Here is a 27841-nt window from a genome sequence, read left to right on the forward strand (position 1 = left end):
AGGGCAGTAGGTGGGTTGTTTGGATCCTCCTTTCTCATCTCCCATTTTAGCTGATTTCTAGATACATGCTTTTTTTTTTTTTTTTTTTTTTTTTTTTACTGTTAGTAAAGTAGGAATAGGGAAAAAACAGAGGGTATGAGTCAAAATATTTGCATTTTTAGGTATTATTCTGTTCTCTGAAACATGTTGTCCTTGGCATATGAACAAAATCTTTAATGGTGCCAACATAACTCACATGGGATACTAACTGTGGAGTGTAATCCACTCCCACTCCCCTGCTTTTAAAGTGGATGCTTTCAATGGGTGTATCAACACATAAGAATCCCCCACCTCCATGAAGACTTAACTCCTCGTGCCATTGCCACTGACCCATAAGTGCATATTGGGGAACTTCATAAAGTCAGCCACCCCTTATCAGGGTTCTTAAGGTGTGTGAAGGACATATAAAGACTTTGGACCTGATCCTTCTCCAGCTGAAATCATTAGCAGTTTTGCTATTAACTTCAGATGAAGCAGAGAATTGAGCCCAGCATGAAACCAAGTATTTTAATTTAGGGGCAAACTGCATATTTCTTTATAAACAATACATAAGGTTTGGTGATTTCACTGTGTGGCTGCTTCTGCACATATTTTCTGTGGTTTTGATCCTTTTGATGTTCTTAGTCCCTCCCCACAGTTTCAGTTTCAGCTTTAAATTTGACTGAATTTGAAAATTCTGAGTGGAGCTCAGTCCAAACTCTAACTTTCATCTGGTTTTGCATCAGAACCAAAATCAGTGATGACTTCATGATATCGACATAATACCATAAACTGGCCCTAATGTTTTCTCAAAACTGGGCTTAGGTTTGGTCTTAACATTCACAGATATCAAGGGAACCTTCCTATGAACTTAAACTAAGTGTCTAGCTCTTAACAAAATCCACAACTAGGTGAATGTTGTGGTTTGGGTTTTGCCTTTTTTTTCCCAGTAAAGAAGTTGTACATGTAAGTAAAACAACTTTCTTGACATAATTTACTAGATAGAGATTGGCCCAAATAAAAATAGTTCCAAACTTTGAGGAAGCTGAGTTTAGGATCTAAACTTGGCTGCTGGTTCCCCATCTCTCTAACGTGCCGAAACAAACCAATAATTCAAAACATCCCCAAACTTTCAGGCAGTTTAGATCCAGATCCAAACACAAAGGTTATTCTTTGTCTCTATAGTGGTTCTAGACACCCACATGTTTTAAGAGAATTTAGATTAAGATCTGAGCTTTGAAACTTGTCCTTTATTTAGTCTCTCTCCAGGTAGAGTAGATCAGACAAACATCAGTACTTCTGAAATGAAAAGTTCAAAACTCAAGTGCTTCTGTCTGAAACTTCTGCTGCCCATTCAGTTCTTCTTCTCTGGGTACACAGAAGACTTCAAAGGCAAAGCTGTCACTGGCATTTTTTACTAGAAGTCTGCAGATGAGAAAGCAGTGCTTAACAACAACATTTAGTTTTTAAGCACATTTGTCTTGTTCTAAATCTCATGGAGTTTAAATTGTTGTATTTATTTTGCAAGCCTTGGAAGTAACAAGAGAAAACAATGTTGTCTTTCCTCATACTTATGGTACAACTGTGGTGTAATCTTCCACACTACATTTTAAACTGTATAGACCACAGTTCAGGGTTATAATGGAAGAGGGCTTCCTGGGGGTTAAAATATATGGGATTAAAATCTGTGATTTCAAGGAGTTGGAGGTATTTTAACTCCTGCTTAGACCACTAAGCCATCCCCTTCAGCGATTGCCAATGGCGCACTAAAGAAAAGATTACATTAGCTGTAACCTCTTTGTGCACTGTGCAATATTTTATCACAATTGCAGTCAGTACAAATATGTATAGAATGTGTATTTGGATTTTTGTATGAATATGGGTATCTGCATATCATAGCCCTGCTGTTGTATAATACCTTTCAGTTGAGGATCTCAGAGTGCTTTGTAAACAATGATAAATTAAAATTCCCCATTTGGTGCCCCATTGTGAAACTGAGGCACAGAAAGATACACTTACTTGCCCAAAGGCAAACAATGAATTCTGACTTCCAGACCCGTGTTTTAACCACTAGCCTATACTTTTTGAGCACTGGTATATTGTTCAGAGTGAAAGCTGTCATCAGTATCTTCACAGTGGTGTACTTTACAATTAAATGTTTGCTGATCCATAGCTGTTAATTTCACATCCGTCATGAACGCAGCAGAGAGAGGGATTCAGAACAGACTAATACGCCCTTTGATAAACATCAGAAGTAAAAATATTAAGCTAGATCCAGAGGCTGATTTTGCAAATGCCCCCTATCTGTTTAATGGTCCAAATCAGTGCCTCACTTCAAGCACCTTGGAATTTTGAAGGTGTCCTAAATCTAGATCTAAATTTTGTATCTTCAATTTGCCTCTTCTGAAAATGTAACAATAGCCTTAACATCCATTCTTGTCAGATTTGTAGAGCAATCCACACTTTAATGGCAAAGTCACAAAACCACCTTCTTGTAAATCAAAAACAAAAAGTGAAACTAGATTTCATACAAGACACATAATATGACAGGAAAAATTACTGAAATAAAACAGGGAAGCAAAGAAAGAAAGAAAAAGAAAGAAAACCAGTTAATTATTATGATGATATAGTTCAACCTAAACTAGAAAATAGCATAAAATTAATTTTAAATTAAGGTTACATAAGTAATGCAGCCCCTATGAAAAAATGAAACCTACAGCATTACCTCTAAATAAAACATGAAAAAAGGATATAAAGGATGCACTGCATCCTTATGTGAGGAAAAGTTGTGATTAGTTGAAAGACTTCAACCTAACTTTGACCCATTTTTTCTAATGTGGATTTAGCCTTTCTGTGCAGAACAATGGAGGTCCTTTCCTGCCTGCCATAGGAAAACTGTGGGAAAGGGCTCTCCTCCAGTTCTACAGACATACAGAGGTGCACAGGAGCAGGGATACCACTACCGTTTTGCTGGTCAAACGATCATTTTTCTCTCAAGACACAGGCTAAGATTTTTAAAAGTGATCAGTGATTTTGGGTGCCCAACTGAAGATGACTTTAAGGGACCTTTAAGGTATCTGAAATTGGGCACCCAAAACCTGAAGTACCATGATTTAACTAATCTCTTTAAGACCTAAAATTGTATCTGTCAAATTTTGACATGTAAACTTTCACTCTACTCATGCCTTCAGTTGGAGGCATTAAAAAATGGGCACCTGTGTGGGAGCCGGTACAAAGTTCTTGATTGTTGTTACAGTTCAAGAAATTAGAGTTCTAATCCCAGCTCCTCTCTCATTGGCTGAGTTTGGCAAGTCCCTTAATTCCATCCTGTGCCTCAGTTCCCAATCTGCTTCCTGGGCAGTGGAGCATACATTCCTTAGCATCTAGGAGAGGCTCATATAATACAGTGATTAGTGTTATAGAAAAGCATATAAATACAGCAAATGAGATACCCGAATTCCTGGATTGTTTCGTTTTCCTCTGTGCGTGTTTCGAGTTCCTATAATACATGTCAGTTCCAGAGCTAGCATGGGTTTATAATGCTGGCAAAACAAAGCGGGTGCAAATTACGGTGCAACTGAAATAGCCTGGTGCTTTGAAGCAGTGGATTGCCCAGTTCACCTCAGGGCATGTGTCTGAGTTCACAGAAACATGGCTATCAAGTGCACCCTGAGTCATTAGATGTGTTATCCAGCAAACAAGAAGCCTAATCATATTTTAGTGGGAACAGTCTTATGATAAACTCTGCTTTAGTGAAGCTCCATATATAGAGCAATTTCTCCTGGCCGCGTATATTACACGGCAAAGAAAAGCTACCCTGCTGCGTATCAGAAGGCTGTAATTTCATTTAGGGGTTCTATTGACATCGTAAACTGCAAGTGCAGAGCTCAAGTGGCTATTTAAGTCATAGGAACTTCAGGCTGAAATTACTGCCTAGCAGTAATTGCCCCTCCCCCCCGGGTATGCATGCCCATATGTATGTACTTAATGTTTTCATCTACATGCCTATAAATAATAAATCTCTTTAGAGGCTTGTGTAGCAAGCAGCTCCATAAAATGACAGTTATCTGCCACCCTTGCAGTCAGTGGTTGGAAAAGCAGCACAACTTGCAGAGTGGTGGGGGAGAAGGATAAAACAGGCGAGAATGTCAAGATACAAGGCAAGGCTTTGTGCACAGGGAACGTGCTGAGGAAACTCGGTCTTTTCTCCCAATGTGACTCAGGAAGGTGAAGTACATTAGGAGCAGCAAAAGAAGCACATGCCCCCTCTCACCAGTGTTTGTTACCATGATAGCTGACATGTCTGACCTTTCCCACTTGTAAATTACAGACATACACCCTTGCACATGTGAAGATAAATGTATTGTGCTATCCTGTGATCCACCAGAGCACATTCCTATTTATACCATGCCTCACTAAAGTCATTCCCTGGAGTCCCACGAGTGACATGCTACTAGGGAAAGAGACAGAGTTAGAGAGAGAAAATATGAGAAAAGGATTCATAATTGAATGGAGTGCTCATAGAATCCTAGACCCATAAGGTTAGAAGGGACCACAAGTGTCAGCTAGTCTGACCTCCTGCCAAGCTACAGGATTTGTTGTGTCTAAACGGTGAAACCAGAATTTCACAGGAGTGTGACCGTCTACAAGAGAGGAAGGAATTAAACATTTTTTTTTAAAAAAAAGTGCAGTAATGCAAAGGGCGAAAGTCAAACTGATGAATGTTAGGACTTTTGAGGCAAGATTTCTCCTTGGTTATCCATTCATCCCCTGCCACACTCTATCAGTCCTTGCATACTCTGAGAGCAAAGATTCCTCAAATATTCTCAAAAAGAGATGGATGGAGCAATGACCAGGCTATAATCATCCTGTTTTCCATTTTAGCTGCACAGGTGACACTAATGAAAATAAAGGCCATTCAGTGGCCTCTCTGAATTGATATTATTGGTTTCAGTCTGTCTCCTACTGGACATCTATCCACAGCTGAAATCCCCCTCCCCCACCACCAATGGGATCTCTAGAGATTCAACAAGAATTCCAAAAATGGAATGGTCCATTTAAGATGAAATATACTCTCATCTTTACAGGACTGAGAAGGTGTAAGAAATGTGTATTGATCCTGCATCTCTGTTTTCATAAGAAACAGAAGACTTCCCAGTCTCTCAGTTTATCAATCTGATTCATTGCACGAACATTAAAATTCACATTAGGATTTATTTCAAGGGGTGAGTGAAGGCTGAGGAATATTTGTTGTTGTTGTTGTTTTTTATCAAGGAGGTGAAGTGAGCCATTGGTTATTGGATAAGTCAGGAAGCCTGACTGCTAATCCTTTATTGATCAATGACTGTGTGACCTTGGGCAAGTCACACAGGCCAAAATTTTTAACCGTGTCTATTAATTTTGTATGCCTCAGTGTTCAGGAGCCTAACATTGGTGTTTCAAGAGACAGAGAAGAAGATAAGGTTCCCAAAATTAGTGCCCAAAATCAGTATGCACGTGAAAATTGAGATCTTAGCTTCTCTTTAGCTCAGTTTCTTCAACTGTTAGGACAGGGATAAATACACCAGGGATAAATACATTTATCTTCACATGTGCAAGGGTGTATGTCTGTAAGTTTTCTTGAGAGCTCTGTATGAAAACTAGGTACTAATTTTAGCAGTAGGATGTTACATATATTTATTTATTTATTTTAAATGGGCCAATTTTTCCATTCTTAAATTTCATTTAAATTAAACACAATTACATCTAATCATGTAAAATTCTACATAAAAAACTCTCAGTTAAGTTAGTAAAACTTCCATGATTTAAAAATGTTTTTTAATTTTTCCTTCTGGTGCTATATATGGCATCCATTGGCCTGGAAAATCAATTAAATTGATGCCTCTGCTTCTTAAAGTGACACCTGAGACAGCGGCACAGTTTAAATGAAGTAGCAGTGTAGAAATTAAATAAGCAACTTTGTATAAACATGAGGCATGAAAGTCTGCATTAAAAGGACAGACCTCTCTTTGGACCATGGTCAAGCTACACATTCTTCCATTTACATGAGCAAAGGGTTACACCTTGTAGTGTGTGTAAATACATTATCCAGTGCTGTGTTAGGTATTTTCAGTGAATTAATTAGAGCAAGCTAGAGATATACTGATGCACCTGCATGCATAAATTTCTGAATCTGTTTGCCTGTCGATGGAATGCAAATGGCATCCAACACAATGATCAAAATGTTACTGGGCCAACTTCTTAACCCTTTTATTCTGAGAATAATCATTTGGATGCCACTGATCCTTTCTTTCTCCCCATTGTTTGTGTCAGGTTCTGATCACTGGTGTTGTCAAAGACTAGATTGTAAACATAAAGCAGATGTAGGAAAATTGACACTCTAGAGCTAAACATGGACTATGGCTGGCCTCATATTGAAGGTGAAGGTGCAGCCCATGGAGACAAGAGGCCCCCACATTCAGTGGAATCAAAATAATGCAGTGCATGCTGGGAACCATAGTTTCCATGGGCCACATGTCTACATTTAATAATGATGAAAGTGGCCACTATCTTTTAAATTTTGTGCAAAATAGGTAACTGAAACTATGCAGTGCTAAGTACCTTCTGTGAGGTGCTGGATGCCTGAAGATACAAGTTCTCTATTCAACCCTCCAGCTCATAGAATGGAGCCGTTCTTATGCAGAATTTGTGTGCCTGAGATCTAAAGTTATGTTACTGTGTTGGTATCTATCCAACAAAGATGTGTGTTCTACTTATGCCATGTGGAAAAATGAATAAAATATCTAAAGTTAAAAAACAATTTATAAACACCATATGCATGTACATACCGCGCACACAACTTCTCAATGAAAATATCACAATGGGATAACCTTCCTGATTCTAGATGTAAAGAGGCTGTAGAGGCTGTAACTTACTTTGTCAAGAAATTATGTAAAGCAAAGGCTGTTTCTTCTAAAATCTGGTGGAAGTATAATAAATAAAACAATAGGTTTTTAAAAATTAAAATATAATTCTGTCTATCTAATACCTTGCATTGCTAAGAGGCCCATCATCATAGTTCCTGCGCTCTACAAGATAATGTTTAGCAACTAGTGTCACTTCACTTTTTGGTGCCTCCATTTCCTCTGTTTTCCAGAGAAGGTTATGACAGTGACCCACTACCCTAAAAGACTGAGAATCTTAATTTATTAATGTTTGTGAAGGATTCTGAGACTTGTTTCAAAGATGGAGAAACTAAGGTAGAGATTGGTGAATGACTCTTGGTATCAAACTGGGAGTTCAACACAGAATCAGGAATGGAGCCAGAGTCCTTCCCATCAGACCCTGGCTTTAACCATTAGGTCACATAGCTGTAGATTTAATAATAGAATCACAGATGATAATTTTGGCTTTCAATGTTTAGATTTTTTTTCTTTTATTAGTCATTTAAAATGAGCTGTGATGGGTTGCTTTAATGTATATACCTCACCATTATCATTTTGTGTCTTCAGTATGAGACTTCCAGCTTGCATATGAGAGTAAGTAATGTGACTATTTCCTTTTCCTCCTTATTAGAATCTCAATTCTGAAATGCTGGTTGGGTGTGCAATGTTATGGCTATTTTTACTTTATTAATCTTAGTTTTCTTAACCTGTTCAGTGATACTTTTTATTCCCATCTAACCTAACATCTACCTTCTTATGTAGGGGCAAGATATGGGCGCAAGAGAAAGCTGAATGACTAGTTACAATTTGATCTGTTTTCGTTATGGGAAAGGAGATGCACCTTTGGCAGAAGAAAAGGCAAATATGTGTCTTTCAAAATCCGTAGAAGGCACATGTTTTAGTGAGCAAGAGGCTGACTGGACTTGACTGTATTTTTTAATTCTGTGCATATCTAGGAAGCTGGTGGAGCTGAGTGATGTATAGAGAACTGCTCTGTCACTGTGGAAGATTAGAGATTTGAACAAGAAGATGGGCTTACTAGTAAAATGAAAGCAATAGCAGTTTATGATTAATGGCTTCTGGCAGAGGCAGCACATTTGATATTTTTTGAGAATTAGGAATTGATCCTGGGACAGTTATGGATCGGAGTGCCTTGTGGGGGATGCAGATAAGTAGGGAACCCCAGCTGGCTTGTGTGCTTTCAGTGAATGCTCCAAGCATTGCATCAAACAATAAGTCGGGAGAGTCTACAATTTGGGATGTTTAAAAACATGTTTTTGGAATATTTAAAAGAGACTTAACAGATCCATGAGAAACACAGTATTTACCCTACTGGAGCACAGTATTTACCTCCTTCTAATCTTGATTCCACCTTAGAAGCAGCCAATATTGGTTTTTCAGGGGAAAGTGTTTCCACTTCTATAGGGTAAGGAGCCAAATGGGCAATACAGTACTGAAACTCTGGCATGTAGACTGATTTTCTTCCTGACACTTTTGTAGTGATCAGCTAAAACCTGAAGCATGAAGCTCGCTATAGTATATGATACACATTAAAATGTGAAGGTAGATTTGTCTTTTCATGTGTAGCTTCAGGGCTACTTCATGGTAATTAAAATTAGTCACCAACTTGTGAGGAAAACATAAAGAAAACTATGTATTTCAGAAAGTAAAAGAAAAAAGGAACTTGCAGAGCCCGCTTGTTTTTGTTCTTGGCAAATAATTAGCCATTTCAGTACATTCTAAGGAACTTTTTAAGAGTTCCCCCTCCCGCCAGGAGTCTTGTTGTTTGCCCCTCCCTCTGCCACTTTGATACTTCCTTGAGAACAAGAATCACTTTTGCTTTGCATGCCATTTATTCTATAAAATAAAATGCTGTTTTCAGATTGATATTTTCTCCTGTGTACAATAAACAAATGTATAATAACACTTCGCTCTTACATAGAATTTTTAATCTCAAAACACTTTACAAAGGCAATAAGTATCATCATCCCCATTAATAAAAGATAAGGAAAGTGAGGCCCGGAGAACTGGAAATCATTCAGCCACAGTCACCCAGTAGGCCAGTGGCAGAGTCAGGAATAGAAGCCAGCTCTCTGTTTTCCTGCCTAGGATTTTGTCCATTGATACTGCTTCTCTCACAGTGACTTGCTTATGATTGGCATAGTTTTTCCTGCTTCATTTTTATCTGTATGCTAACACAGAGAGACTTTGAAACAATATAGATAGTAGTGTTCACATCCTTTCTTCATTACAGACTGAGTATTGCTGTTCAAATATTCTATTAGCAGGACATTAATCCCATTCTATCAATTCCCAAGCTGATATTTTCCCCTCTGGGAATGTCCCCCAAATCCCTGTGACATACAGTTCTGCGGCTCTTCCCTTTGGGAATTGATTCCAAATTTTGATTATTATTCACATGCTTTGAAATTGTGAGAATTAATCTCAGGCTCTCATCCACTATTCTTGGACTGAAATCTGTCTGTAATTAAGATTTTGGTACTAAATGGAGATTGATCCTCTGATTTTTCTTCTGACTGGTAAACTGAATCTCGGCTCACTGAAGGGTTAACACAAACTATTCTGACCACCAGTGTTTCTATAGGGCCTCTGAGAGCTCAGGCATCTGACTGAAGCCCATGGGACAGTTGAACTGTTCTCTAATGCTGAGCTTCTGCAGAGAAGTGTGAAAATTCTCATAAGAAGCAGAGAAAAATGGAGCAGACATGGTATGGCTGAAACAGCAGGAACATTGCATCAGAAAAAAGGAAGAACAAATGAATGCCTACAGCCCAGCTTTCATGAGCAACCCTACGATAACAAACTGGATTGCACGTGTGATTGCACTGAAAGGAAAAGTTCAGCAGAGCTGTCATAGGAAACAGACTTTTTCCATCTCTAGGTAGATGTTTATAACTAGCACTACCAAGCTGGTAGTGAACCAAAAATTGTTACTATTTGATGGCCATGTGAAATGAGTTTCATGGGTCTCAGTCTGCTTCCCAATCAACAGGTGTCCATACCACAGTTGACACTTACCCTCCTGGGCATTCTCAGCAAAGATACCAAAGACTGAAGAGCCAAAGAGGCCACTCTATGCCTAGAGCCCTGCAAATCCACGGATATCCACAATATCCACACCTTTGGATAAGGATGTGGCTAAGTCCCGTGCCTTTTGCCAGCATGAAATTAGCACCACTTTAGTTTAAAATATATAAATAAAAAAATTCAGCAGAGAAATTATTTCCTCTTAAAGCTTCCAAGGAATCATTTAGAAAGAACAGTAGAGAGAAGAATGATAAAAACAAAAAATACCTTGACATCTAATCTACCCCTTTTATGATTCCATCAGCAGAGAGTAAGCCTTTGATAAACTTTCAGTCCAAACTGACTCTGTGTGTGTTTGTGCGTACCTGAGAGAGAGAAACTGCAAGAATACTGAGGATAAAATAGCTGCTATCTCTCCACACAGGCAGAGTTCTCACAACTGTAAAGGTGCAATGCAGAGGAAACACAACCAGACCCCCACAGTGCCACAGCTACATAAATCCTCTTTATTCAAGCTGGAAAAGCTGGATCAGAATTCTCTTAGATTTAGTTGCTGGGATCTGGATCTACATTTTGTGTCTCAAGCCTATCTCTGCTGTTACTAGAAACACCATTTCTTGTGGTGACAGTTGGCTCTTGTGTTCTCTAACACTTCAGAAGAGAACCTAGTTTCCTTTTTTCCTCTTTTTTAGCAGTGGGCAGCCCTGCAACCTTTTGATCATGCCGACTTTGTACATTACATGACTGAACTCGGCTATGCCAAACATCCTTTTAGGAAGTTGACATTTGTGTGGTTTAAAAAAATAAAAAGAAGAATGAATCCCAACTGCTTCCTCCTGCCCTTTTGATTAAGAGAGAGTGGTAAGTCAGCAGGAGAGGTGCAACTTTTAACAAGCAGGGGTGTGCACAGGTTGATTGAGACCTTTCTATAGCAAAAAAAGGGGGGGGGATGGGGAGGAAAAGAAAAGGGAACAAAAAGAGTGATGTTAAGCAACACTAGTCGGAGCTGATTACAGGGAATGAATAAATTCATTGATGGGACAGATACAGAGACAACAAAAGATATAGCATAGGTAGGGAGAACCTATGGAGTAATCCTAAACAAGGGGAAGGAATTTCCATTTTATGACCAATGAGAACCCTAATTTCAATGATTCAGTAACCCTTTCTTTTCTGCTGCTGCTTGTTCTGATAGTTTTGTGTGCATATCCTGACCTATAGAGCCCCATATTGCACTTTGGCCCCACAGAGCTCTGCCAATGCACCTAAATGCTGACCAGCATCAGCCTGTGCTCATTTTGTCCTAGGACACCAGCACACTTCGGCTGATGCAGGATTTTAGCCTTAGGGATGGAGATGAAAGGACTGATTTTAGAACTGTTATTTGGAGTAAATAGCAATGAGATGTAGTGAGAGCTCATCTAGGGGTATAAAATAGGACTGGGACTCAGCATGATTCTGTGATCAGTATGAGGCTATGCCAGTGATTCTTTGCATAACTGTGGGTAAGTCATAAGACTTATTCTAACCCTCAGTTGATCAAAATGCCAAAAGCTAATTGAAAAATCATACACCATTTCTGAAGTGAGTTAAAAAGTTGCACCTATTGTCCTTTTCTGATATCCTCACTTCCACTTCTGTTACTTAAAAAAAAATCTGTTTAACCCGCTTTATTATGTCCCCTTGATGATGCAGACACACTTTCCAGGGAAGTTTGTTGCAAACAGCTCCATCTGAAACCTAAACCTGTACAACTTGATCATAGAGGAGACAGAGTTTGCGTTGCTCAGTAGTCCACCCAACCTTTGCAATGACAGAGATCATCACAGACTGGGATTTGTGATAGCCTGTCATTTCACAGCACAGACTTGGGAATACAGTATGCTGTACTGTCTGTAAGGCAGCCTCAAACGGAGCAGAAAATACGTTCAAGGAAAACATGTTTCAGTGCAAGTGATTGAGAGTGAGTGAGCAAGAGTCAGGGATTAATCATCTTTATGAATACCAAGAATACCCAATTACAATAGTTAATGGTACCAAATTCTAGAAGAATCTTCTGTTTCAATGCGGAAGCCAGTTTTCATTAGAAGTAAGAGAATATCTGCCTACTGTGGGGTTTCTTGCACCTTCCTCTGGTGCTGGCCACTGCTAGAGACAGGATTCTGGGCTGGAAGGATCACTGGTCTGATCCAGTACAGCAGTTCCTGTGGTAGAGAGGAGATATGGAGATAGTTCAAATCACCGCTCAAAAGTTCTAATGAAAGAATATTGAAGTATATTCGATCAGAGCGCAGTTTCCAGCCATGTGTTAAATGGGTCCCTTGTGAAATTTTGTATTTAATTTGTCTTTAATGATTAATGAAGTATTTAAAGAGGAGCACCTGGACACATTGCTGCCTCACCTATTTGAGTGCTCAATTATTTGACAACCATGTGCAAATGCATCTCACCGTAACCCACTGCTCTATGTGTGTTCTGTTTCCCTTCTCCATGGCTGATCCACTGAGGATAGCTGCCTGCTATTCATCCCTGCTCCTGAATTTAGTCTTCAGCTCAAGCAGCTGAGTTTTGTGAAGCACTGAAGAAGATACTGATTTAAACCCTGCTGATGGCCAGTATTGGAGAGAAAGTGTTCGATGGCTAGTGTTGGAGGGAAGGCCAATACGCTGGAATGCAGTTGCTGTGAGGTGCTGCAGCCACATGCACAATTTTGAAATCTCCATGTGCAACTTTATCGGTCCCTGTTTCAAATCTAACCAGCTTCACTGGGCGGCAGTAAAGGATTTAAATGCCTCCCTTTGGAATTGATGATAGCAATGGATGGATGAACTGGGGTAAAGAGTTGGATGCCATTCCAGGGAAATGTACTTGGATCAGTATAACAGTAGTTGGGAGGCGTTCCCTGTAAGCTGTGCACTTGTGCAGTCTCTCGTGGGAAATCCCAAAGCCACCCAGCTGATTAGCAGAGTGCCTGCTGCTAGGTTTTGTTTCTACTGTTCACACATGCCTCAGTGCACATCTAAATGTATTCCGCAAATGGATGGAAAAGATTAGGGAACGTTGCTCAGGAGGGTGGCCTGCCGAACTGCGGTGGTAAAACTGTAAATGAACTGTGTTTAAAAGGACTTCCAAGCACCACCATCTTACTGAAAAGCAAGGTCATCTGTGATGCCAGGAGTCAGAATTCAGCATCAAAAGGATCATAAACCAATTTGATTTGACTTATCAAAACAGGAGTTTTGTGGTTTAAAAATAAAATATTTTGCTTTGGCAACCGACTGTGCCATTCCTTTCATTTGAGTGTCCAATATAGTGGGGAGGGAAGGGGGGAATTAAGTCACAAATAACCTGAGTGACAAGATGATATGGCAACAAAACCTCTTTTGCATAGTTTCCTCTTCTTAAAATGTGGGTGGCCAAGAAACAGAAATGAATATTTCTGGGCAGATTTAACTTTTCGCATAGTTGAAAATGGAACCAGAGAACCACAGTGTCTTTTGTTAATGAAGTTTATAGATTGTTACTTGCTAGCCCTCGCTTTCTCTCCGTAGAAGGGACTGCTATCCATACTTGCCAGGTGTATATCATACACAGCTACCCAACTTGTAGCATATGTAACTAAGACTACTCACCCCTCCAGTGTGTAGGATATGGTTGCTTTTGGAAACACATTTCGTGGGGGAGAGGGGGATGTCGGAAATTGACCGTAACAGATGGGTGACTTTTAATACAGAACTTAATTTGCTTTGGAAATATTCTCTGAGCTTCTCAGGACCTCAGATTAAATCCTAGTGATTCTGGCACCTTATTTCTTGTGCAAGTCTTATTAAGTGACCTTGCAAACAGGTTGAAGGTGGGGAAAAACTAGCCAGAAGCTAAATATCTCTTCCCACACTCCACTAGGTGTCACTACGTTCAGTAGAAATCTAAAAGGAAGGTTTTGGTGCTGGGGCCATGAGATCAATTCAGCCTGTCAGGAATTAATATTTGTGCCTCTGTAAACAATAGAACAAATGGCATGTGGTTTCATGACTCCAACATACAGTACATCAAGGGGCTCACTAAAGCAATGTTTTTAATGTAGTTTGGATATAAAAGGCTCGTTTTTACCTTTGCATGTATTATCCTCTCATTTTCCCATTCTTTAAAATGATGTCTTGTGCATAGGGTTGTCATTTATAAGCCAACTGCATTTTGCATATTACATTTTAATGCTGTGTGGAACTCTTGTATACATATTTGGCTTCACTGGTATAAATGCAAAAGAAAAATAATCAGCATACTTATCACATGACATTTCATGTTGTCAGATAACTTTGTATGACTTCTTGGTTAAGATCTAGCAGAATACTTATAGGAAACAGGAACTTTCTCTACCTGAATGTCCTGAATTCAGGGCTGTCCAAAACCCAGATTCAGATTTGTGTAGTGTAAGTCCTTTTACACCCAAAATGAGAACCGTTTAACAGAACCCATGCCTTAGTGGGTTTGGATAAAGGGAGATCCAGATCTGTATGAACTCTGCTTATAGTTTTGCAAAATTGTCATCTCAATCCTGTCTAGGCACTAAGATGTATAACGGTGATGGGCAGCCAGGGCTAGTGAGTGAGCCACATGAGAGGCCTTCCTACATCTGAGCGGGCTGCAAGATTGTTGTAACCAAGATAATCTTCCAGGATAGGGTGATTTTGCTAACTGTGTTTGCGTACCTAGAACCTGCGTGATGAGCCAGTTGAATGATAGCAACACTTTGGCTACAGAGGGAGCTCACATCTCTCACAATGTTGCGTGCAATAGGCACAAACCTCACTTCACATGCCTTTGCTTTACATGTATGTCACTTTAGTAATATTGGTAGGAAAAAACTACACAGATGGAAAGCAGCAGAATGTGTCAACCCTGATGAGCAATGATGAACAAAATGGTCTCGCTGGCCCTGCATAGAACCCACTGATGTAAAGGATGATCTAATAGGGTGTTTCTTAATGACCAGTCTGTGGACCAGTGCCGGACCTGAGATCTCTTTGACACAGTTTAGGAAGGCAGCATACTGGTCCCTGGTATCAAAAAGACTGAGAAACAATTAGGGATGTTAAGTGTAGTGGCCTACACAATTAACCAATAAGCCTTGGCTTATTGGTTAATCTTGTCAACTACATGCACATGCACACACACCCCTTGCTACGTCTGTATCAGAGGAAGCAAAGGGGAAGAGAAGAGAGCAGGTGCCTGTGACAAACTGGCTTTAAGCAGGCTCCCCATGAGCATAGGGTCTGCCTGCCACCTCTCTGCCCCCGCCCCCACCCCCACCCCCACGCTGCTGCCTCTGATAGAGAGGCAGCAGTGCAGAGGGTGAGGGAGGCAGGCTGGAGATGACACATGCAGCTTTTAAACAGGCTCCCCGTGCATATCAGCTCCTGTGGACCCTCCTGCCCCCCCCTTGCTGCCTCCTTCAGAGGCAGTGAGCGGGGGCAGGCAGCAGCCATAGCTGTGGGCAGCTGGTTTAAAGCCAATTGCTCTCCCAGCACCAGCTCCACAGTTCCACCTGCTCCCCCCTTCCCCTTCCGGTGCACCTCTTTAACAGAGGTAGCAGTACTGGGGAGAGAGCTGGGGAGGCTGATGCAAAGCAGCCTCTGTCTGCAGCAGCCCAGGCTCACCATGCACAGAGGCTGGTCCGTAGCAGCAGTCCCTATCTATGTGGAGGTCCAAGGTCCCCGTAGACAGGGGCTGCTGTCTTGCTGAGCTGCTGCCTCTGTATCAGCTGTCTGTGAGGAGAGAGCATTTTTAAACTGGCCTGGGGCCTATCAAATAGTTGTGCAACCACTAAGATTCAGGCAGTTACATGACTATTCAATTACACGATAGCTAACATCCTTAGAAACAATTATCTGAATGGATCCTTGGGTTTTGCCTTCCCACGCCCTCTAACTGTAATGATCCTATGCCACCCAATAGTGATTTCTACCCTTTAAAGCAGAGATTTATGTTGGGATAAAAGTTGCTTTAATGTAGATGCTGTGGGATTTTTTTTTTTAAATTCTTTCTCTCTCACTCTCCATTTTATGAAAATTCATTAATCTGTGACATTTAAAGACTCTGTCTGAGAGGTGTCTGGAGCAGCGGCCGGCTGCATACATCAATAGTTTCTTAGAGTCTGGCACTCTGTCAATATTTGGGGGCCTCAGTAACAGCACTTAAATGCAGCGCCTGCCAGCCGTCACGCTCTTAGCATGTCTGTAAGACTCTGAATGAACGGATATTAGCACGTCAAGTCCTTTCACGTCTGGCAACACTTTAGACACAAACCACTTGGTAGGTATCTAAGTCCCTCCCCCCTCTCATTTTGGGCTTCTCCTCTTTTTTTATCTGATGTAGCTCATATATTTACATACAGCTATGTATCCTTCAAAGAAGCTATTTAAAACATGAGGGCTACGTCTACACTGGCCCCTTCTCCGGAAGAGGCATGCTAATTTCTAACTTTGGAATAGGGAAATCCGCGGGGGATTTAAATATCCCCCGCGGGATTTAAATAAACATGGCCGCCGCTTTTTTTCCGGCTTGGGGAAAAGCCGGAAAAGAGCGTCCAGACTGGCGCGATCCTCCGGAATAAAGCCCTATTCCGGAGGATCTCTTATTCCTACTTTCAAGGAATAGGAATACTTTCAAGTAGGAATAAGAGATCCTCCAGAATAGGGCTTTATTCCGGAGGATCGCGCCAGTCTGGACGCTCTTTTCCGGCTTTTCCCCAAGCCGGAAAAAAAGCGGCGGCCATGTTTATTTAAATCCCGCGGGGGATATTTAAATCCCCGCGGATTTCCCTATTCCAAAGTTAGAAATTAGCATGCCTCTTCCGGAGAAGGGGCCAGTGTCGACGTAGCCGAAGTGAAAGGTGGTGTTGTGGCATACTCTGTGTAATAGTGGTAGAGGCTAGAGCTGACTCAAAAACAAGAAATGTGTTTTGTGAGAAATTGTGAGGTTTTGGAATTTGTTTTCATTCCCTATTGAGTGTATCAGACAGACCAGGGATTTAGAGCTAGGTCTTCTGCATCCCAGGTGAGTGTATTATTAACCTTGGAGCTATCATATCACCCTCTTTCTATTTCCTCAGTGAATGTTTAATTATGGGTATAAACAGGACCCACACTCACAAAGAGAGACTTACTGGGTAGCCATGTAATCAGGGCCCTCCTGGAGACCCACATCCTCAGTTATTCTTGCTCCATTTCTCTCTCCCTGCTTTCAACCAGAAATTCAATCCTGTTTTGAACACCCTTTCTCAGCAAACATTTCCTCAACCCTCTGTTTCCATGACAAGTTTCAGTTTCAACAAACTGACATTTTCCAACAAAAAAAAGCTGCTCTGAAATATTTACAACCAACTCTGGTCAGGACTGTTTGGATGCAGAACAAGATTAGGCATAGAGTGGAATCTGGGCTGGATGAATTGGAAACAGTTTGGATTTAGATTTCCTGGTGCCAAAATCTTGTGAGAGTTCAACTCCCAATAGTGAAAATCTTGGACAAAACTCTCAAGATAACTGCTGCTGTGGTAAGATTTCAGCCAGCTCCAAACTGGAACGGGAAAAATGGGCAATTTCTGGGTTTGGCTCACACTCAAAATCAAACCCATAGGCACAGGTTCAGAATCCACACCTTAAACTGTCCTCCCTTCCCCTCCCCTCTCCTCCCCCACTCTTCATAAACTGGATTTGAAATTCAAGCCAAATACTCCCAGTCACTGGTGTAACCCTGTTGACATAGTGTAAAAGCATTAGAGGAGCAGATTATGGCCTATCATTTTTAATTTATTTTGGCATGAGTGAGAAATAAAATAAAGAGAAACTCTGGTTAAAAAACATCTCTTCCATTGCATTTATTCCCTACACTCTTTTTTGCTTTGCTCATGCACTATGGATAGGCAAAAATCCTTTAATGACTGTTATTAGGGTCCCATAACTAACATGATTAATAAGGAATAACCAAACCTGAAACCCCATTTTGCTGAGGAAGAGACAGTCCTTGCACCACAGAACTTACAATATAAATAAACCAGACAGCTGCAAGATAAAGGAAAAGGTATTCATGGCCCCCACATGCAGGATGGGGGAGGGAAGAATACACTTTACCAGGGCCCACTTTACCTGGGGTGCCAGCCCAGCTGCAAATTGTGGGAGAGGGCCTATGATACAACTTTTTACTAGGCCCAAAAAATTATATTTGGGCCCAGGGTATAATGCACAAGCAGCTGTATAGTGGCAGCAAATTTCACTTTAGTGCCACTGTTGTGATTTTGGGGTGGATACTTCAAAAGAAATCAGCTAAATGAGGAAAAAAGGGAAGGTAAGTGGGTGAGGAGGACTGATGGGGGAGAAGATGTTAGGGGAAACAGCTCTGGAGTGAAGAGACAGTGTTGAGGGATTAGAGCAAACAATCAGTACAATTCAGAGAAAGTCGTGTCAACACAGTCTAGGAAGTTCTCTCCCTATGTCTCTGCTTTGCTGCTTCTGTCCCTACCTAGTGGGGTGTCTCCAGTTCCTCTTTGGAGTTTTCTCCTTTAAGGTCAGATGGAGTGGGTGAGATGGGAGACGTCACCCAGGTCCTGTTACCACCATAGTGGAGTGAGGACTCCCCTGTCTAGTTGAGAAGCAGTCATTTATTTTCTCCTGCCCTGTTTGTGAGCCCTGTAATCTCAGAGGCAGCATTGTTCAAGGGTGTAAATGGTCCTGACTTCTAGAAGCTTGGATTGGGATGACCGTTTCCAAAGTAGAATTAGAAGGAGAAAGGAAACACCTGAAACTCTGTATCAAAGTTTCCTTTCCTCAGTCTCATTTCATATACTTGTTAATATACTCTCCTACCACTGTGGACCTACCAAAGGAAATGGATCACTGTGTGCTGCTGGGTGAGCTTGTCTAGGAAATTTCTGCCATAATGTAGAACTGAATCTTCAAAATGCCAAATAGTTTATCAGTGTATCAGGAGGGCAGTTTCAAAGAGATTGTGAGTGAGTCATGCCACCTAAAACCCACCACTTTTTGAATGTCCCCCAAATCACTTTCTAATAATCCTTAGTTCATTCTCCAAAAACAGCCATCAGCAACTACTAGTGTGGCAACTAGTACCTGTAATCTCTTGTTTCCACTTCAGGTAACATCTGGAAATGCCCTTCAATGAACTTCCAATTCTTCTCTAGTTACACTACAGTTCTACATGACAATCTGTTACTTTGTTGACAGGAGATTGAGCCAGGAGTAATTACCTACTTCCGAATGCTACTCCCCTCACCTTTCCAATGTTCCTAGACTCCTCCACATATACGGAATATCTCCTTCCCCCAAGTGCAATTTCATGTGGGCCCAATTTTCTGTTTTATCTCCAGAACACCTGAACCTGTTTATCCCCCACCCCTTGCCTTAAGCAGTCCTGATACACTCTAGCAGGCTCTTGAATAGGTCTGTGGAGGTAATTAGCCAGCTGGGTGAATTAACACAGCTTCGGGCAAGCAAGAAGCAGAAGGAAAATAAAGAGGCTCAAGAGCACATGGACACTGGTGGTGCTACTGGTAAGGCAGCAGCATTGGCCAATAAGTATAGACAACCAGCAGGGGGAAAAAACTTTATTTTGAATTATAGTAGCTGTTCCTTGCTTAAGCATGGGAAGGTGGGGTGGGAACACTCATATCTTGAGAGGTTTGTTCACCCTAAATGATAACTCTGGATGTGATGTGATCATTTTTTCAGTGATCAGCTTGTAGACTTGTAATAGTCCACTATTAACCTATTGGGGGTGAGACTCCTCTTCTGGGGAATAGAGATTCTGAAGGGTGAGTGGGATCTCTTGTTACTGAGCAGCAGAAGCAGCAATATGCATTATGCCATATTATGGAACAGTAGCCAGAGGAAAATACAAGCAGGGTGGGGTTAAAACTTCAGTAAACTCCTAGGTGAGTGAAACATGCAGGATCAGGCCAGTATCAGTGGTGTCCAGCATGAGGGTTTTAAGAGGAATTGTCTGTACTGTTCTTTCTCAGTTTCTGCTTTGTTTTGCCTTTTTATTGTCTCGGAAATAACATAGGAGCTTAGAATAACCCACCCTTCTGTACACAGGGAACTTCATTTCAACATGGAGTGGGGCACATCTTCAGGACTGTTTTAAAAACATGACAACGCTTGCCATCAGTGATGGGCATTTATGCTCTTAAAAATTCCCCTGGCCCAGGCATCAGTGCTCTGTGTTGCAGTTGAAGAATCTGCGTTGTTTCTTTATTTTTCTATTTTTGTATTGTTTATTTTCTATCAGATTCTAAGGAATTTTTTTCATGAACCCAGTAGGGACCCTCGGATACATGGGGATTGAAAAACAAGTCCAAAGAGACCTCTTTCCTTCAATCACACAGACTTTCTTTAGTGCTGTAGAGACATTCCTTACACTCTTATTGGTAACTGAAGGGGCTGTCATTTAGCTATGTGATTCCCATGAGCACTAAGGAGGGTTTCCTGGCTAAAGCCTTGGGCAGAAAATGTGGAATATTCCTGCTACCATTCTGTTCAGGAGTTTTCTCTTACTTCAGGTATTTTCCCCTTGTTGGGAGGGCAAGTGAAGGTTGGTCCTTGGAAGTGTGGACACAACAGTGCTGAGAGGTATTGGGGATCTGCCCTGTCATTGTATGAGGCTGTGCTGGCTGCTGGTTGTCTACCTTTTAAAACTTTGCTTGAAGAGATAGTTTACACTTTAATTTTAGCACAATAAATTAATAAGACTGTTGTGTCTTTGACAATCATGAGGAAAACAAAAGTAACCTACTAGAGTCCTATTATTATGTATTGTACAGAGATTGGAGAACATACATTCTAAGAAACTGACAGCTGCCCTGGGGCAAAGTATGAGGGGGCAGCTCTGTGCCCCCGAAGGGGCAGGGCCTGTAGTAGAAGGGTATGGTGCATGCATCCCTTCCTCAAGCCTTCAGAGCTACACAGAGCAGCACTTCAAAGGGGGCAGGGCTCTGGCTGCCACGAATGCTGCAGAAGCAGAGGCAGCAGCTGGGCATCCCAGTCCTCTTAGAATCACCAGGCCACAGGGCAATTGCCCCCTTTGCTCCCCTGCCCCAAACCCCAGTCAGTGGGCCTGCTAAAAAGGCAGATCAGACAGAGAGTGGGAAAGGAAATGAAGGTGTAGAGAGATGAAGTATGTTGCCTATGGCATATAACAGAGCCAGGAACAGAAGTGAGGTCTCTTGACATATGGCCTAGCTGCTAGGCCATATTGCTTTGAAGGTTACACACTGCAATATGTAATTGCAGGCAGGCAATAACATTAATTAAGTATATGCCCAAACTCTGACTGTGCGGGGTGAAGAAATGTGAAAAAAGTATAAGAAACCTTTCTGTCTACCTGAATTTTAGTACTTGAAATCCCTGAGCAGAAAGTGATAGAGATTATGATTGGGTGCATCTTTCTTCAATACCTCTGTGGACTTTCCTAGTAATCCAGGAGCCATTCTGCTGTCCTGAGCTTCACAAATTGTCTCCATTGTATGTGTACAGTGCCAGGAACCCTGTGTGCTATTCAACAATAGTAATGGCATGCAGTGCTATACTCTGGCGAGTTGAGTACAGTGAGGAAGGTCTCATGCCTCAGGCTCTTATATTTTCATTTTCAAATGTAGTATTTTGAAAAGTATTACTTACAAGTTAAAATTTGCATCTATCAGAGCTGCTCAAAAATGGGACTTGCTGCAAAGCTATCATTAAAGGGAAACAAAGCAGGAGAATGAACAAAAGATACATTCTTAGCAAAGTTTGAAATGCAGGCACTTTCAACCATTCTTGTCACTGCAAGAAATATGTCTTCCTCCTCTTCTACCAATCTTGTCCCCTCCCAAAATAATAGGCAGGCAGGTGAAGAAATACAGGTTCCTCCCAGGAGGCCAAACTGCTGATGTTTAAACTCCACCTTATCTCTAGAAGTAGCGTTCTCCAGGGCTTCACATAAAAAATAATGATTTAGGGTTTCCTGCATGATCATTCCCTCCCTGAGATTTCCCCTAGTTCCAATTCCAAATCACGGCAACTGATTAGCTGTTTATTGCTGATATTATCAAGGAGATGATAAACAATCTTGCTATTTTTAATGCAGCCATCACCATAGTATCTTTCTCTGTGTATCTGTGTCCAGAATGTTTTGATACCATTGGCGTCACCATAGTATGTACAAAATTGCAAAATGCAAAATTAACTGTCACCTTACATGTCTGTCAATTAATCTGTGCTCCTTGCCTCAGTCACTGCTGCTTTTGTTCATGAGAAACAAAACCAGGACCTTCTTGAGCCTGCATTGTTGTGGAATACTCGTGCAAAAAGATGGGGTTTGAATGTGCTGCATCTAGTGCACATTCCGATGCTTTCTGCGAAGGAGTTGCACAGTCAAGAGACCTGGAGTGTACTACAGTCACTAGCAAGAGATTTATCTGGGGATTTGTCATCCCTACTGCTCCTCTTGGGTGAAATTCACTCCAGTGTGCAGTGCCTTCACAATCCCTTGGCTCGGTTCAAGCTCCACGTGAAGGGCTCAGATAGATCGGGTCTTGTCTCATTTTTCAGTAATAATATGATCTCCCTTTGAGCTTAGTTGCCTTGGTGAGTGGCAGATGAAGAGGGCAGCCTCTAGGACAGTCAGGCCATGTAAACTATTAAGAACTTTTAAGATTAGAACCAGACTCTCTAGCATCATGCAGAATTCGTTAACATTAATTTCCCTCAGTTCAGTTTTTAAAATTAATAATTTTTAAAACCACTAATGCCAGACCTTGACCTAATAGATCAGAGTCAGATGGACTGTCAAGCAGGGAGCAATGAATAAAATGTCAGAAACAAGGCCAGGCTGCATTCTCTGCAACCCTCTCCTCTCCTTTCTAATGTAGTGAGACTAGTTTTGTGCATGTTTCAGATCCAGTTTTTTATTAGTTTCCTCTTGTATGAAAGTCTCTCTTTGTCCTGTCCTTACCTCTGGAGTACTCTGACATCTGTGACTAAAGCAGTAGTCTACTATGAACCATCCACTTATTTCCTTTCAACTTTCTCACCCAAAACCTCTTGTGATAAATCTGTGGATGGGGGGCGATGGATGGGGGCATCGGCCTTATCTTGTTATTTATTGTTACTTTAGTCTGTGCAGCAAATCTGCAGTGTCCCAGATAATGGCAGAATTAGAGAGTCCTGAAGCAAAACCCAGATCCAAACACTTGAACTGAGACATTAGAATGCAGGGAGAAAATTGGTTGATATTCATTCACATTTGAAAAGAAATTTTGATTTGACTGTGTTCACTTTCCATGAAGATTTGCATGCTCAAGCTTTAGTAATGAAAACATTTTTCATTCAAATACCCAGCTATTCACCAAAAATTAATTTTGAATGATATGTTTGCAGTTCATTCTCTGTCATTTAGCATGTGCTGCTAATTTTAACAATATATTATGCAATTCTCAATTAGCTTTTTTGGGGGGCTGGTTGGTTTTTGTAAACCTCTCAAACAAATACCATATGGCTCACCACTGTAGCACAAGTTGCAATTCACATTTTGAACAATCTACAGGCTTCCTTCACAGAAGACTATCCCAAAATAATTTAGTATAGCACGGTGGTTCCAAACCTGTGGTCCGTGGATCCCTTGTGGTCCGCGATGAAACTGCAGGGGATCCGTGGAAAGTTTAAAAATAAGGATAAGGCCCACTGCAGTGAGCCCACTCTTTACTTTTCTGTTCTTTTTCCTTTCTTTTACTTTTTCTTTTTTTCTCCTTTAGAGAGGTGGGTCTGTGAAATTTTAATAGATTGAAAAGGGGTCCGTACGCTCGAAAAGGTTGGGAACCACTAGTATAACAGATAGACAATAGCACTGTCTTTTTGTTGACTATTTTGTGAAGTAAAAACAAAATGTAAAATTTCTCAAATATTTAATATTTTGCAGATGATTCACACAGATCTATCAAGCACACTGAATCTCAAGAAGGTTCATATCCAGTACCAAATTTCTCTGCTGTCATGTATCTCTGTGTCAGGTCAAACCAAAACTATGAATCTGAACAATCCCAAGCTCAGGGAAAGTCAGATATGGTTCTGGATTCAAACGTAGCAGCTCACACCTGTCTCTGAGTAGAACAGGATCCTATGCACTTGACACTTGCTATTCTTTAAGAAAAAATCAGTAACATGATGCATGGGACAGCAATGATTAATTTAAAATATGATTTGTAGAGCTAGGCAACAGCTGATATTAGTTCCTTGTACCTTAGTGGCAATGAGCAATGGAAGGAATGTTTAAAGACCTTTCAGGCAGATGGTTGAAAATAAGCCTATTAAATCATAATATTAAGTGGTTTCCAATAAAATCGCTTGACTTCTCTGAGGCATCCTCAGCGCCATACAGCCACAGCACCGGTCACTTCTTGCGCCCGCCCTCAGAGCCTTGCAGAGCAACTCTCTGGTGACAATTTAAAGGGCCCAGGTCTCCAGCCAGACCCCAGGCTCTTTGCCCCCACCCCTGTTGGCAGGCCTGCTCCTTGCCCTTTATGAGCCCATGTTGTCACTGAAGAACAAGGGCCCGCTGGTGGCCATATTGATTTTGTACACATCATCACTACTGCATTTCGCTACCCCAAAGAAGAGAGAGACTAAGAAGTCTAAAAGGCCAGGCTTAGTTATTCCTATCCATTGCTCAAAAGGGTCCAATTACAGAATTCTGTGATATAAATGGACATTCAAAACTTCCACCCAAGGAAACATTTCAGCTTAGTCTGTTCCTAATCCTGACTTCTTTTTGGAGTATGATGCAGCCTTTCAATCATCTCTTACAAAGTATCTCCAAAATGAAACATTTTCCCTTGGTTCCAAAAAGCTTATTGTACAACTTAACTTTGCATTGCTCACATCACTCTGTTAGACACCAGTTCCTGGGAGATTGTCGTAATCAGATACTGTAGATGTATGGAACAAGATTTTCAAACCTTTTCAGCATAGCCAATTTCTGTTCCCATTAAAGTCCATAAGCGTTTTACCACAAACTTCAATTAGAGCAGAATAATATTGAGAGCCTTTAAAAATCCCACCCTTGGCATGTAAGAGGTAGATGTCACTAGTGTTAGGTTTATGATAACATGACAGGCACAGAGGCTACATCTAGGTAGCTCTGCCAGCTGTGCAGTCTCTTCAAACTAACTCCATAAGAATGTAAAATAGAATAAAAATGTACCCACTGGATGCAGGCTCTTTGCTTCAGCTGTTTTCTTTTTCTTGGCATCTATTCCTTCCACTTTGTCTCTGATTCTTCATGTTATTTAATGGCAACAAGCATGCACATTAGTTTTGAGTGTGTATTGATGACCCAAAAGCCAAGCTCTGAGGTATAGTTCCAAAGAATCACTGCTCACTAACCTCTGTCTGATCTAAGGAAACTGTTAATCTCTGTGGCCATGCAAACTTTAGATAAAAATGCTACGTGGTGTAGGATGTAATAGACTGTTGCTTGCTCTAGATTTAAGAAGAAGCCTTTTGATCTCCAGTTTTGTGTGAAATCCTGGTCCCAATGCAGTCAAAGGGAGTTTTCTCTGATGGTCCTGGCTAATTACAGACCTTCATTGCTAATCATCTCTGCCATGAAGAGCAGGTGAACCTGTTCCTCAGTGAAGAGGTGTATGCAGATATCTGAATCATCTCAAAACATAGAGGGCAAAAGATTCCAAACTATGGAGCTGTGTCTACACTGGCACGATCTTGCGCAAAGGCGGCCGCTCTTGCGCAAAAACTTCCTGCCTGTCTACACTGGCCACGTGTTCTTGCACAAGTAAACTGACATTCTAATGTATGAAATCAGGACTTCTTGTGTCAGAACTCTGATGCTCCCGCTCAGGAATAAGCCCTTTTGTGCAACTATTCTTGTGCAAGAGGCCAGTGTAGACAGGCAACATGAATTTCTTGTGCAAGAAAGCCCTATGGTTAAAATGGCCATCAGAGCTTTCTTGCACAAGAGAGCGTCTACACTGGCAAGGATGCTCTTGCACAAAAGCACATGCCAGTGTAGACGCTCTCATGCGCAACTACTTTAACACAAGAACTCTTGCACTAAAGAGTTCTTGCGCAAGAAGCTGCCAATGTAGACATAGCCTAGCTAGACTACAAGCTTCTTTTGGAAAAAGCTTTTCCGAAAGAGATCTTCTAGAAAAGCTTATTTAGAAAGAGAGCATCCACACAGCAAAAGTGCAACGAAAAAGCAATGTGCTTTTTCAAAAGATAGCGTTTACATTAATTGGATGCTATCTCACATTTAAGTTGTGATTAGTCTTCACAGAGTGGCCACCAGGGCACCTGTGTTATTTACTGGAGAGCTCTTCTTTCAGAAGAACTCTCTCTTCTGCATCCACACACACCTTTTTCCAAAAAAGCTTTTTCGGAAAAAGGCTTCTTCCTCATAGAATGAGGCTTGCCGCCATCGGGAAAACCCCTCCGTTCTTTTGACTTTCTGTCGTAAGAATTTAATGGCAGTGTGGATGCAAGTATTGTTTTTCCGGAAAAAAGCTGCAGTGTAGACACACCCAGAAGAAAGAGGTGGCAGAAATAGAATATTTTTCAAATGTACAGAATTAGGATCTGGAATTATAGTTTAGCCTACTTAAAGCTTAGATCTGAATCTGGATCTAATCCAAATTTCAGGAGGCTTCATTTGACGGGTTTAGTTCATGGCCTTCATAACAGGTTAATTTTTTGTACCAGATTGTTGTCAACTATTGTATCTTTTTTTTCTTTCTGGGAAAACACTCATATGCATATACACACACTTTTTTGTATGTTTCTGTGTATACTTTGTTTTGGCGACTGCAAAGTATGTTCTTGTAATTGGTGTATTCTTTTAACAGGTGTCTCTTTAATTTTATTGCACATTCCCCAAAATATTTGGGGGAGGGAGTAGGTTAAGTCGCTATGATTTTAAATAAAATCTGAGTTCTTTTGTTGTTGTTCCTGGATAAATTGTTTTGAATTTATCCCTATAATTGTCAGTTTCAGAAAGCCTTTGATTGTGTCAGACCAGCAACATTTTTATATTTGCTTTCTTTATGGCGCTTTAATTTTTTTATACTGTTTTCTGTACATGTCGTAATTATATATTCTGATTGTCATGTATGCAAAACTCAATTTGTATATGTTATTGTTTCTTCCCGTCCCCCTCTTTTCTTTGCATTTTCCCAACATCTGCATTGTGGATTGATGGCAAGAGCAGGCAGTGGCTGGCACTTTTCCTCTATGTTGTGAGAGAAAGAAAGAAATTGCTTTCCATATAGTCGGCTTGAAATGCAGCATTGAAAAGGTATCCTCACATTTTCTATCCTGAAACCAGAGGTGAAAACCACAAGCAAACAGTAATCTTGGTGCCAAGCCACCTGTTGATTCACAACCAAAAAAGCCCTTGGCAATATATTCCTGACTGTATCCAGTTGGAACGCTTGAATGGCTGACATCTGTATTCCTACAATATCTGTCTGTACCTACACATCAGGTACACAGACTAATTTAGTAGCCTTTTGCCTGAAAAAACCTGAGTTCAAATTTAGGTTAAGGCAGAAGGGAATAGAGTTTTCTGGTCTGAGATTAGTTCTTTGATTAGTCTGCTGTATGTCTGCATCACATCTCCACTGCATGCATGCAAGTTGGCATGATTGTCAGTCATGCCCCTATAAAAGCCCTTTTCTGAAATAGCATGGCAGGTGGGAGGAAAAATAGACCTATGTGGTAAATACAGGACTAAAGTAACAAAGGGAGCTACAGGGTAGGACTGAGGGGCATTGGCAGAGCTGTGTGGGG

General features: G+C 41.0%; 1 protein-coding gene across 34 annotated transcripts in view; it reads left to right on the top strand.

Annotated features, from left to right (window-relative positions):
* Positions 1–27841, top strand: part of ZBTB20 (zinc finger and BTB domain containing 20) — a 715034-nt gene that overhangs the window by 451460 nt on the left and 235733 nt on the right. For 2 of the 34 annotated variants that reach the window (XM_075906090.2, XM_075906031.2), the window contains exon 7: positions 27261–27347. The exons of the other annotated variants lie outside the window; for them this stretch is intronic. The gene's annotated coding sequence lies outside the window, so the exon portion shown is untranslated. The remainder of the gene's footprint in view (positions 1–27260; positions 27348–27841) is intronic. 34 annotated transcript variants of the gene reach the window in all.

The sequence above is a fragment of the Pelodiscus sinensis genome, chromosome 1 (assembly GCF_052426305.1).
Source record: "Pelodiscus sinensis isolate ZL-2025 chromosome 1, ASM5242630v1, whole genome shotgun sequence".
In the NCBI taxonomy this organism is placed as follows: Eukaryota; Metazoa; Chordata; order Testudines; family Trionychidae; genus Pelodiscus; species Pelodiscus sinensis.